Source organism: Chiloscyllium punctatum, chromosome 8, assembly GCF_047496795.1.
Source record: "Chiloscyllium punctatum isolate Juve2018m chromosome 8, sChiPun1.3, whole genome shotgun sequence".
Lineage (NCBI taxonomy): Eukaryota > Metazoa > Chordata > Chondrichthyes > Orectolobiformes > Hemiscylliidae > Chiloscyllium > Chiloscyllium punctatum.
In genome coordinates, this window is record NC_092746.1 from 39,845,577 (window position 1) to 39,859,821 (window position 14,245).

The window sequence follows — 14,245 nt, forward strand, 5'->3', positions numbered from 1 at the left end:
CGCCGCCGTGTTTACCTGTCAGTCCACGTCGAGGGCCGGCTGCACGGCATGACGGGATTACATCATCAGCACATCCTCCTCTTCCCCCTCCCCCCAAGGACATCCCTCCCTGCAGGGTGGAGACTCTCCTCCACACATGTAAGTGTGTGTTTATTTGGCAATCACTGATTCTCACGGACAAACATGCTCAACTTTTTTTTTCCAAGTTTAAGGCCGATGTGATGATCTGTCGCCTTCTGAGGTCTTATAAAAATGCCACGGCATCCCTGACAAGCTCTTCAATTCCCAGTGGCATTCCCCTCCCCCCAAATAAGACCCCCGCCTTTCCCTGATCACAGGCACAAACATTGCTGTAAATGTTGCTTTTTGTGGTGTCCCTCCCTCTGAGTCAGGAGACCGCAGTTTCAAGCCCCACCTGCTCTAGAGGTATGTAACAGCATCTCTGAACAGGTTGATTACAAGATATCAGAAATATTGCCTCATTTCAAGGAAAGACAGGAGATGTGGAGAGATGGGTGTACAGAGAGATCTGGCTGTTCAGGTCCATTGTTCCCTGAGGGTGGTAACACAGGTCGCTGGAGTGGTCAAGAAGGCATACAGGATGCTTTTCCTTCATTGGACAGGATATTGAATACAAAAGTTGTTAGGTCATGTTACAGTTGTACAAGACTTTGGTTTGGCCACATTCAGAATACTGCGTACAGTTCTAGTTGCCACATTAGCAAAAGGATGTGAATGTTTTGGAGAAGGTGTACTAGGATGTTGCATGGTATGTAGGGCGCTAGTTATGAAGAGAGGTTGAGTAGATTAGGATTATTTTCATTAGAAAGGTGGAGATTGTTGGGGGACTTGATTGAGTTCTACAAAATCATGAGAGTTATAGATAGGGTGGATCGCAAGGAACTTTTTCCCAGAGTGGGGGAATTCAATTACTAGGGTTCACGAGTTCAAAGTGAGAGGGAAAAGGTTTAGGGGAGATTTACATGGAAAGTTCTTTACGCAAAGAGTGGTGGGTGCCTAGAACACGTTGCCAGCAGGGGTGGTAGGGGTGAGAACAATAGTGTCATTTAAGATGTATTTAGACAGATACGTGAATAAGCAGGGAGCAAAGGGATACTAACCCTTAGAAAATAGGTTGCTGTTTTAGATAGAGGATCTGGATTGGCGCAGGCTTGGAGGAGAGAAGGGCATATTCCTGTGCTGTAATTTTCTTTGCTGAAAAATGTGTTGCTGGAAAAGCGCAGCAGGTCAGGCAGCATCCAAGGAGCAGGAGAATCGACGTTTCGGGCATAAGCCCTTCTGCCCGAAACATTGATTCTCCTGCTCCTTGGATGCTGCCTGACCTGCTGTGCTTTTCCAGCAACACATTTTTCAGCTCTGATCTCCAGCATCTGCAGTCCTCACTTTCTCCCTGTAATTTTCTTTGTTCTTTGTTCTTGTTCGTTGTAGTTCAAAGTAATAAACATTGCATGAATCATGCCATAGGGTTATTGGTTTGATGTGTTTCTCGAGGTTTAATCATAGGGTACGACAAGAGGGTTCTGGTGATTTAATGGTCTAAAAACAAAAGTCAAGTCTATAAAACAGAGTCACTTGGATAAAATCAAACAAACCCTGTCAGGACAAGAGAGTTTAACAACAGTAGCAAAGCATTATCAACTAAGACCACTATCCGGAAAAATTGTAAAGTATTAAAATTACAAATGATATATCTAAACGTACAAAATGCAAGGAAGTAAATGGGTGTTTTATACTACCTGTTATTGAAAAATGATAGCTGAGTGTTTGAAGTGCAGAACTATATATTCCAGTGTACCTTTAGAAAAGTGACAAAATGAAAAAGAAAGGGGTGTAGCCCTGAGAGATGGGAAAAAAAACTCAAAGTTAAGATGTAGAATCAGTCTGGGTTGAGCTAAGATGAAAAACATGGGTATAATATATAATCTCAGTAACAGTAATCATGGTCTTAGTCTGAGTATAAATCAGGAAGTTGGACCATATAACAAGAGTAATGTAATGATTATATCAGCCTTTAATCTTCACCTAGACAGCACAAAATAAATTTTTACATGAGACTCGTTAATGACTTCATAGAATATATTTGAGACAACATTTGTCTTCCAACTAGGGAACAGCCTATTTTAGAAACATAGAAAATAGAAGCAGGAGTAGGTTGTTCAGACCTTTGAGTCTGCTCTGCCATTCAGTATGATTGCAGCTGATCATCCAATCTGGTACCTTGTTTCGACTTTCTCCCCACACCCTTTGAATCCCCTAAGACATAAGATCTAATTCCTCCCTGAAAATATTCATAAAATTCCACCCATTCTGGGTAAAGAAGTTTCTCCTCCCCTCATTTTAGAACTAATATTGTGTAAAAAAGACAGGTATGGTTCATAGTTTTAAACTGTAACATCTATGAACAGATTAATTATAAAATATTAAAATGTTGCCTCACTTCAAGGAATGATGAGAGACGTAATTCAATTAGATGAATGTCATGTGAATCACATGATAAGGTTGATAGTTGCTGTGTTTCTGGAGATTATGCTGATTTAACAGTCTTTTTGAAGAATAAAACTTTACTGGAAAAGTGACACCCCTCCATGTACCTAAAAAATGGTTAAGAATAATATCATGTTAAGAGGTTTACAATCTAAAAGTAACAACTCTGAGGATAGGGTAGATTTTAATAATCAGCAAAGGATGACCAAGAAATTGATAAAGAGGAACCGAATAAGATATGAGCGCAACCTAACAAAGAGCATAAAGAAGATTGTAAAAGATTTTTCAAGTACGTAAAATTGAAAAATTTAGCAAAAATAAATGTGGGTACTTTACAGGCTGATACAGAAGAAATTTAATGGGGAACAAAGAAAAGACAGAAATTTCAAACAAATATTTTGGGCTGAATTATACAAAAAGGTGTGTCAATTTCAGACAGTTTTTTGAGGGGATTTCAGTCTGTGACCTCTCTCAAGTTATCTCACATCATTCTCAGCTGTACATCTCATTGTACATATGTCACACTTCTATGGCACTGCTTTTGCTGTTGTGCTCATCAATGGCAGAAATATTCACTGCTGCCAGCATCATATTTAGAGCCCAACAGTGCACCAGGTCAATCAGTGCAAGCAACAAACAGCATTTCACAGTACCTATAGTGAGAGGGAAATGACAAATAAACACTTCTGGAGACATAAGTAACATTTCATTGGTAATAGAATTTCACATTTGAAAATGTATTGCTACTTTACATAATCAGTTGTCCAATCAACTGCAGCTTTACTTGCAGCTACAAACAGAAGCTACCGTCCTTACCACCATACCATATTACTATCCTTTCAAAGAGTTCTTGCCTTAATATCCAGCACAGTATAACTTGTTCAATAACTTGTCATTGTTCAATTTCATGTGAGAAAGCCTTCAAACAGATCAAAATGTGAAATTTTATTCATCACCAGAAACAAAAAGCGATAACAGAACTGAACTCAAGACATTAACTCTGATTTCGCTTCACAGATGTTGCCAGACCTGCTGAAATTTTCAAGCAATTTCTGTTTTTGTGTCTGATTTCCAGCATGCACAGTTCTTTCACTATTTTTAGAAAACAAAAGCACAGTAAAATCAAGCAAAAAAAATGCTGCATTTGTTTCTGTGAATAAACTTGGATGGCTTTTCTTTGGAGCATTATTAAATTTGCAGTCAAAGAAGGTCATCACCCAACTTGCGTCTAATGAAGTTCAGTCTTGTTGCATCGACGCTGCACGGCTCTATCACATTGATGTTTTTCCTGCTCAATGTTCTCTTCTTCTGGAGAAGATTGTTGCTGCTCTTAGGGAAAATCCCAATTTTTAAACTCTTAAAAGATTAAAAGAAACTACCATACTCAAAATGGAAGGCAGGTTTCAACTTAGCATGGAGTGAATCTTATGCAGCTTATGGTCCAGTGTCAGTAGGATCCCCGTAGGCATCTGTAAACAGGAGACAATGTTCATGAAAACATTCTATGAATGGCTTGAGAGGAGACGATGTAGGGTAGACCTTGGCAGCTTCCAGAGTGAGATTGATTGTTTACACCCTCGCTGAGTGAAGAAGACATTAACTTATGACAGGGCAGGAGCATTCGTTTTATTTGCTGTGTGTGGAAGAAGATTAGAATGTGGATAAGTGGATGCTAAAAGTATAAGGATAATTAACTCTTCCATCTGCTGTAAAGTTTTGCTTCAGGCAGTTCTTTTCTTGCAACACTCAAATAAAACATTTGTAAAAACTTAGTCTCCAGCAGTTGATTATTTAAAATCAAGACAACTTATTACATCATAAACAGGATTTTCATCTCACACAATCAGAACAGCACTGCACAACAGGTGAGTACATTTCACTTCCTACCCATACATAGCTAGTTGGTCTGAGAAGGTTTGGTCAGGAATCACAGAATGTTGAAGCACTGAAAAGAGAATGACATCACCACAGGAAATGACATCACCAACCCAAAGAAACCCAAACAAACCCAAACATATAAATAAAAAGCAGTAATCATCAGCAGTGCTTCCTCTGGAGGTTCACTGAAGGTGTTGCCTAATATGGTGATGAAATGTCTGAAAATGAACCTTCCAGCTCAGCGAGCAGACCTACAACCAAGAGAGATTGCTAGAAAGGGCTCTGTATTGGTTGTATCTGTGCAGGGACTGAAGTGAACCAAATCTATACTAGCCGTATCCATGCAGGGGCTGAAGAAGAGCTGTGCTAGTGCTATCTGTGCTGCGTATGAAACAATCAAAATGCAGTCAGAAGAAATAAAGGAGGAAAAAGCTGTCAACTTTGGTGCTGGAGGGCTCTATCACTATGTTTATGGCAAGACAAAGTCAAGAATAATTCAGAGAATGCTGAGAGATGGTGGCACTCACAGGGCATCCCAGAGGCTAAAAAGAGTCAATAGTCAGAATAAAGGTAAAGAATAAAAGGGGAAACGATCATCACCACATTATATCTGCAATTGTGCAGATGAGTTAATGCTAATATGAGAAGAAACTACAAGTTAGTGGTTTAGCAGGCATTCGTGAAGATGAGGTAGAAACAGCTGAAATATGGGAGAGGAAAGGACGATCTCCAGAAAACGAACCACAACTGTCCACTGCCCAATACTGCAAGAAACTGGTAGCTCACTGTATAGTTAAAGAGAACTCCTTAAATTAGGGCATTGTTTGCACAACAGCAAAGATTCAAAATTGGTTGGACAAAGGATTTCAACTTTCTACAAATCTTTTGGAAATACTGTGAACTATATTTTTAAATTTTAATTTGAAAACAAGTTTTCATACAAGCTCAAGCTGTTCTAAAAGCATAGATAAGCTGTAGTTTGGCAAACATCCAATTGAGATCAGCTTTTGAAAAAATGTTTGAGAAAAGGTAAAGATATGAAATGTATGGTTCTGTTGTGAAAGTGATCTTAAAAATATGAAAAGGCTTTTGAGACAGTTGAAAACTAATTCTAAAGTCTGACTATCTAAAGAAATGACTATCTAATTTAAAGGGTCATTTTGAAATGCTCAGAAGATTTTGGTAGTTTTCTAAACAAAGTAAAATTACTATGTGACATAACGTGGTGGCTTTGGCTCCACCCCTTCTCAAGCCAGCGGAGAGTTAACTCTGCTAAGCTGCTTTTTTTTTAGTTTCTCCATACATTTGCCATATTGCTGGACGTGTACTTTTGGAAATTTACAGACATTTAATATGGACTAAGGCTTTGGCTTTTAGAGACTTTGTCTTCACCAGTCAGGCTGTATATTATCTTCTGAGCCAAAGTGTTTAAGAATGGATAAACTGACTCCAATCACTCAGGTCTCTGATCTAAAAGAACTATTTAAAACCACTAAACCTGGGTTTAAATGTTTTTGAAATTGGAATTGATAAATAACTTGCTAAAAGTTGTTATTTCAGGCATTCCATGGAAAAATTACATGAAATTTAAGAGAACCAACACAATAATATGGGCTCTGCTGTAAATCCTTGAACTGCTGGAAGCAGCCTGGTTTTTAAAGCCAGCCCAAATAAACAATGGGAGCTTCCCTTCAATTGAAAGGACAATAGTCTGTCAAGGCCTGTGAATGCACAAGACAGGCCATGGAATTAGTTAATTATTGTAGGCCCTTTTTTTGTGGAAAAAAAACTTCACCAAATAACTACACTCCAACAAGGATTGAGAAAGATTGGATGGAGCTAAAGGGGTTATTATCATTTGTAGTTAGATGTTTCGTTAAGAACAAGAATGAATACCACATGGAAGCAGTTTCCAGGGAAGCAACAAGTTGGAAGGGAACCTGTTGGTTTGAGTCTGGAATATTTTGAGAGGTGGAATGTCTTAAGAAATTTAGCACGTTACGTTTGGAAATCTGATATACTTAATTGTAAAGCAGGAATATGTGAGAATTGTTTGTGCTTGGGATCAAAGAGGAATGTTTGAATTCCGTTTTAAGAGTATTGTGAGAGTATTCCAACTGGATAGTGACAGGAAAATGACAACATCCAATGTGAATAACTCACCTTAACTGTAGTTAAATTGATATTTCATGAGAAAAGAAAGTGTTGATGAAACAAATTAATTTACGTCTTTCTTTTGTATGCCCTTAACCAAAATCCTTTTTACAGAACTGGATAGATCTGGCTACCACCTGAAACATGGGGACCAAATGAGGAGGATGCACATGCACCCCTTTAGGTTGATCTTCCGACCTGAAGAGCAAGAAAACATACTTTGAGGTACTGACATATAGTCCACAGAGAAACAGACTTTAAGGCCTGTGAAATGGTACTGGCCAAGAACTGTGGTTATGGAGAACTATCTTTTAAGTTCACTTGATTTGATAAGTAATGCATTTACACCTAAATGCCCAAAATACAGAAACCTTGAAACAAATTTAACCTTTGGGTCTATTTCAGTGGCCAGCAGCAGGAAGAGTGGGAGCTTGGATCAGGGGCCTGTCAGAAAAGGTGAGTCACTGATTTAAAACTTTAAAAGCTTACCTTGAGCATCAATAGCAGCAGCATCTCGGAGAGCAGAGGTTTCTGGGAAAGGAGGGATTTTTTTTTCCCCCCCCCTCCGCTATATAAGTGAGCGGGAGCTGAATAACTTTGGATCATTTGGGAGGCAGAGTCTTTGATTGATAAGAGTTACTGAGTTGTAGTTGCTCCTAGGCATGAAGAAACCTGGGTAATTGTTAGAAGGGGGAGAAAAACGGTCAATGCATAGATCTCCTGTGGTTGTTCCTTTGAAAAACAAGTATACCGTTTTGGAAACTGTTGGGGTGGATGACTTACCAGGGGTATGCACTGGGGTGCAGGTCTTTGGCAGAGTGTCTATCCCTGTTGCACAGAAGGGAAGGGGGGAAAGGAGGGGGGTGTTAGTCACTCGGGACTCAATAGTGAGAGGGTCAGATAGAAGGATTGTTGGGAACTAAAGAGACTCACGGTGTGTCGTCTTCCAGGTACTGTGGTCCATGATGCCTCAGATTGTGTCTTTGAGGTCCTGAAGGGAGAGGGTGACCAGCCCCAAGTCGTGGTCCACATAGGTACCAATGACATGGATAGAAAGAGTGTTAGGAATGTAATGCAGGATTTCAGGGAGCTAGGGTGGAAGCTGAGAGCAAGAACAAAGAGTTGTTATCTCTGGATTGTTACTTGTGCCATTTGATGGTGAGGTGAAGAACATGGAGAGATATCAGCTGAACACGTGGCTACAGGGCTGGTGCAAGATGGAAGGCTTCAGGTTTATTGATAGTTGGGGCTCATTTTGGGGAAGGTGGGAACTCTACAAACAGGATGGTCTTCACTTGAACCCAACGGGTACTAATAGCCTGGGTGGGAAATTTGCTAGTGCTATTCGGGTGGGTTTAAACTAGCTCAGCAGGGGCGGTGGGAACCTGTGTTGTAGTTCTAGTACATAGGTAGATGAGAGTAGAGAGGACATGGACAGGATTTCACAGTCACAGGAGTGTGCTGGCAGACAGCAAGCTGGTTTGAAGAGTGTCTATTTCAATGCCAGGAATATCTGGAATAAGGTAGGTGAGCTTGCAACATGGATAGGTATCTGGGATTTCAATGTTGTGGCCATTACTGATTCATGGACAGAGCAAGGTCAGGAATGGATGTTGCAGGTTCCAGGGTTTAGATCTTTCATTAAGATCAGAGAGGGTGGTAAAAGAGGGCGAGGTGTGGCTTTGTTAGTCAAGGTCGGTATAACGGTGGCTGAAAGAACATTTGACGAGGTGGTATGGGCTGAGGTTAGAAACAGGAGAGGAGAGGTCACTCTGCTGGGAGTTTTTTAATAGGCCTCCACAAAATTTCAGGAATGTGGAGGAGAGGATTGACAAATCAATTCTGGGCAGGAAAGAAAGGAACAGGATGGTCATTATGGGTGACTTTATCTTCCCCAATATTGACTGGAAATGCTATAACTCTAATCCGTCGAATGGATAATTTTTTGTCCAATGTGTGCAGGAGGGTTTCATGACACAGTATATTGAAGGGCCGACAAGAGGGGAGGCCACATTGGATCTGGTTCTTGGTAATGAACCAGGCCAGGTGTTTGATTTAGTGATAGATGCGCACTTTGGAGAGAGTGACCATAAGTTGGTTACGTTTAGTTTAGCTATGGAAATGGATAGGCATATGCCACAGGGCAAGAGTTATAGTTGGGGGAAAGGCAATTATAGTACGAATAGGCAAGACTTAGGAGACATAGAATGGGACAGCAAAATGCAGGGGATGGGGACAATCAAAGTGGAGCTTTTTTAAGGAACAGATATTGTGTGTCTGTGATAGGTAGGTCCCTGTCAGGCAAGAGGCAAGTGATAAAGTAAGGGAACCATGGTTTACTAAAGAAATTGTATCTCTTGTTAAGTGGAAGAGGGAGGCTTATGTGCTGTTGAGGCGAGATGGTTCAGATGAGGTGACTGAGAGTCACCGAGTAGCTAGAAAGGATTTAAAGAGTTAAGAAGAGCAAGGTGGGGACATGAGAAGTCTTTAGCAGGTACAATAAAGGAGAACCCAAAAGCTTTCTATAGATATGTGAGGAATAAAAGGATGACGAGGGTAGGAGTAGGGCCTGTCAAAGACAGAAGTAAGGAGTTGTGTGTAAACCCTGTGGAGATTGGAGAGGTGCCAAACGAATATTTTTCATCTGTTTTCACTCAGGAAAAGGAGAATATTGTAAAGGAAAAGACTGATGTATGGGCTATTAGACGTTAAAGGATTGAGGTTAATAAGGAGGTGTTATCAATTTTAGAAAGTGTGAAAGTAGGTCAGTCCCCTGGGCTGGGTGGAATTTTTCTGGGAATTCTCTGGGAAGGAGATGGCCGAGCCTTTGGCCTTGATCTTTGAGTCATCATTGTCCACAGGTTTAGCACCAGAGGACTGGAGGATTGCAAATGTTGTGTCCTTGTTCAAGAAGGGCAGTAGAGATAACCCAGGTAATTATAGACCAGTGAGCCTGACGTCTTTTGTAGGAAAAGTTTTGAAAAGGATTATAAGAGATAAGATTTATACTCATCTAGCAAGCAATAATTTGATTTGAAATAGTCAACATGGATTCATCAAGGGCAGATCATGTCTCACAAACCTGAGTTTTTTGAGAAGGTGACCAAGCATGTGGATGATGTTTGGGCAGTTGACATGGTGTACATGGACTTCATAAAGCCTTTGATAGAGTTCCACATGGTCGGCTATGGAGAAAAAAAAGGGGAAGCATGGGATTGAAGGTGATTTAGCAGTTTGGATTAGAAACTGGCTTTCTGTAAGAAGGCAATGAGTGGTGGTTGATGGAAAATATGCAGCATGGAGTCCAGTTACTAGTGGTGTGCCACAAGGATCTGTTTTGGGACTATTGCTGTTTGTCTTTTTTATAAATGATTTGGACGCAGGCATAAGTGGATGGATTAGTAAATTTGCAGATGATACTAAAGTCAGTGGAGTGGTGGGCAGTGTGGAAGAATTGTTGCAGGTTACGGAGAGACTTGAATAATCTGCAGAATTGGGCTGACAGGTGGCAAATGGCGTTCACTGCAGATAAATGTAAGGTGATTCACTTTGGGAATAATAACAGGGATTATTTGGGAATAATGACTTTTACTTTGGGTCAATGGAAAGATTCTTGGTAGCGTGGATGTGCAGAGGGATCTTGGTGTCCATGTACATAGATCCCTGAAAGTTGCCACTCAGGTTGATAGTGCTGTTAAGAAGGCATACCGTGTGTTAGGTTTTATTGGTAGAGGGATTGAGTTCCGGAGCTGCAATATCCTGCTGCAACTACACAAAAAGCTGGTGCGGCTTCACTTGGAATATTGTGTGCAGTTCTGGTTGCCCCATTACAGGAAAGATGCGGAAGCATTGGAAAAGGTGCAGAGGAGGTTTACGAGGATGTTGCCTGGTCTGAAGCGAAGGTCTTATGAGGAAAGGCTGAGTGACTTGGGCCTGCTCTCATTGGAGAGAAGGAGGCAAAGAGGTGATTTAATAGAGACATACAGGATGATCAGAGGATTAGATAGGGTAGACAGTGAGAGTCTTTTTCCTAGGATGATGACGTCTGCTTGTGTGAGGCGGCATAGCTGCAAATTGAGGGGTGATAGATTTAAGACAGATGTTAGAGGCAGGTTCTTCACTCAGAGTGGTAAGGGATTGGAATACCCTGCCTGCCAATGTAGTTAACATTAGGGGCATTTAAACAATCCTTCAATAACCATATGGATGATGATGGGATAGCGTAGGGTGATGGGCTTTGATTAGTTCATTGGTCGGTGCAACATCGAGGACCGAAGGGCCTGTTTTAGCTCTGCTCTATTCTAAGTTCTATGATCATACACAATATGTATTCGACCAAAGTATTCAAGAGGGCTTTCAACAGTTATCTGAATAAAAATAATGTGCAAGGATATGAGAAAAGCAAGAATCAGGCACAATATAATGGCACTCATTTGAAGAGCTGATAAAAGCATGGCAGAGCAAATTACTTCTGTGCCATAAGACTTCTGTGATTCAATCGGCTAACCTTTACACAGACAAATGGTACGATTGAGGAAATATCTGATTGTATAGTCACATGGAGTTAAAGGGAATTCATCCAGCATGAAACAATAATGAAGGATTTAGTGAAGGTGCAAAACTGTCATTAGACAGTAATATAGGTCAACACACACCAGAAGATGGCAGACTCCATCAAAGTGGGCCATCAGTAGACAGAGACAACCACTCAGGCACTTGCGGCTAGGGTATCAGCTGGCCACAGCAGCAACTGGAGTGAGGAGATAAGACCATTGAGAGGGGGAGACAATTGTACAAGAGCTTTGCAAATAACTGCAACAAGAGATTAGAGATCAGCTATTTTTGCATGAGGTGAAAATAGAATAAGCTGAGGCATCCAGTGTGGGAAACAGGTTTCACATTGGGATTATATAAGGTAATTATAACCAGTGATGTATGAGCTTCCATGGACATAAAAAGAAAAGTGCGCTGGAAACGCTGGTCACTGTTGAAGCATTTTACTAATTAATTTTTCATTTTGTTTTGCAGAGCTAATCCAACTGACCACTGATAACTGGGACAGTTATTTGTTTAATTTACAGAATGTTATTTGTCATTCCAGTACTTGTAGGATTTGTGTTTATAGCAGAGGCAATGAGAATCACCACCTAACATACAGTTCATCTTTAGTGCGGGTGTATTACACTACAAACAATGCAGAGTCCAATATTCAACATAGTTCACTGAATGTCACAGTAGGAGAACAAATATTCTTGCATTTAACACACAATTGATTTATGGGAACTCGTTGGTTAAGTGGGTTATGTCTTAAGCTTCCAAATGTAACAATATTTTTGTTTATCTGAAAAAATTGACTTGTGTGTTGTATGATAATGTGCAGTATGATCTGGTACCCATAGTTATAAACCTGTCCAACAAAACCCTGCCTTAATAATGCTAGACTCTACTAAATAGCGTATATTATTTTAACTGGTAGTTTAATGATAGAAGCAGCTTAGTTGAATGATGGAACATAGCCTATGTTCCAGAAGAATTAACATACTGAAACTTGATCTGATAAATGATGTCACTACAGAATTTAATGCAAGAGCATTAACAGTGAATTCCATTGATTTAGCTACTGTGGACCATCCGTTCCAAACCCTAAATTTATAGCTTAAGAAAATTTTAAGAATGGGGCAAAGGATTCAAGGCATCCAATTAATCAAAGATCGAGGCCTGACACAATTAATTGAGAGCCTGACCACTGTACTAGAGATTCATGCGGGCACTATTAAGAAAGGTATGGGATTTCAGATGATGCACGTAAGGATAATGTTTGCAGTACCTGTAGGTCATGGGAACTCGAACAAATGTTACAGTGTTATACCTTTGAAAGAGAGTGAATGCTGTTCTGAACTGTGAGCTTACAAGCATCTGTGTATATGACTAGATGGCAGTCCTGTGTACTGGGAAATTGAAAATATGTAACATTTTGGCTGTGAAATGGATACCTGAGTTTTGTTTGATTAAATTTGACTTGTTGTCAAACAGCAATCAGTTCAAATTAAGACACTAAAACCCAATTAAGTTTGAAATTATTGTTTTGTCAATGTCGAACCAGAGACGATCCAATGTTGACGTAATTTTAATAAGTGTCTTATTGAAACAGCATATTATAGAATTGGAGGCAGGCAATAAGCAGATAAGAGAAAGGGGGGCTTAGAATTGTGAATAGCTGTTGTTTAATATTCACTTTTAGAGCTAAAAATAAATTAATATTATTTTCTTTAAATAGTGGAATTTGGGAGTTCTCTGTCACTCAAATTTTAGCGGATTATGAGGCAAGGTGAGCTTTTCTGGGTGTTCAGTTTAATTAACAGAAGGATTCACTGCCATGTTGTAACACAAGCATGGAAAAAATTGAGACAAATTTATGACGATATGTTTCCTTTACGGATGACAAATACACATTTCTTTAACCTTTTATGACACAACCAGACTAGTTGCCAGTTTACGAGTCTAACACATATATACACAGAACTGATGCTGAATGTATTGTAGATAATCATGTCAATAGGTGTTATCTTGTTGATGACTATCATACTAAAGCAACACCCAGCAGAGCTTATGCAAGTTGGAAGACATAGGATAATTAGGAGAAATCAATATATAAGAAATCATAGTAGACTGTTGTATGCAGTAGAAATAGAGGATGGTATTGTTCTTAGAATCTTTTGGGTGGCACAGTGACTCCGTGGTTAGCACTGCTGCCTCATAACAGCAAGGACCCATAGGGTAGGGGAATAGGTCTGGGAGGGTTATTCTTCAGAAGATCGGTGTGGATTTGTTGGGCTGAAGGGCCTGTTTCCACACTGAAGGCATTCTACAATTAATAGTACTGAGGAGGGAGGTAGTATAGAAACCACTCCAGTCGTGTGGATTCAATTCCATTTATTGCCCCAGGAGATGATCAAACAGAAGATGGTAGAGGAGATTTAGAAATCAGGACAATAGGGCATTAGGTCAAGCAACCTCAACTGAAGGATCAAATAGTACAGTTGGTTTAACCTGTTGCTTTTACAAGCTGAAGCTGGATATCTGACCAGAGCATAAGGGCCCAAAAGGGGGGACCGATAGAGGAAATATTGATTCTTAGGCTCCAAGGTTAAATTATACTTTTATAGTAGGTGTGGAAGGCAGGTTTCAACTTTGTATGGAGTGAAGCCTATGGAACTTCGAGATTAATGTCAGTAGGTTTCCTGTAGGCATCTGTGCAAACAGGAGAAAATGTTCATGAAATCGTTCTATGAATGGCTTGGAAGGACAATGTTGGACAGACACTGATAAAGAAAGAGACAGCAATATCCATTGAATGATTGATTGTTTAGATCCAACTTGAGTGAAGGAGACCTTAAAATATTAACCTACAACACAAAAAGGGCATTGGTAGTTTTTGGTGACACTGAAATTGCAAGGCAACTGCCCCTGCACACATGCCTGGAAACACACACGCAGATGATTGCAGACCTTTTACTTCATTGCATCAAATGCAAAGTGCGCACAGTGAGCATATGCATAGAACGGGTGCGATATTGAAACGGGATTCGGTTGCAGAAAAGATCTTCAGGATTGGTGAGGGAAAGCACATGTTTTATGGAAGGGGGATTGAAAGAGGGTGGGAGAAGATTGAATAGGTGAGAGAAGGTGTGAGATTAGGCCACTGGGG

General features: G+C 40.2%; 1 long non-coding RNA gene across 7 annotated transcripts in view; it reads left to right on the plus strand.

Annotated features, from left to right (window-relative positions):
* Window positions 1–29: 29 nt before the first annotated feature.
* LOC140480486 (uncharacterized) overlaps window positions 30–14,245 on the plus strand; it is a 67,219-nt gene continuing 53,003 nt past the window's right edge. For 3 of the 7 annotated variants that reach the window (XR_011961309.1, XR_011961311.1, XR_011961310.1), the window contains exons 1-3: window positions 34–138; window positions 6,652–6,762; window positions 6,943–6,993. This is a non-coding gene — a long non-coding RNA (uncharacterized lncRNA). The other 4 variants (XR_011961308.1, XR_011961307.1, XR_011961313.1 and 1 more) reach the window with 4 other exon arrangements.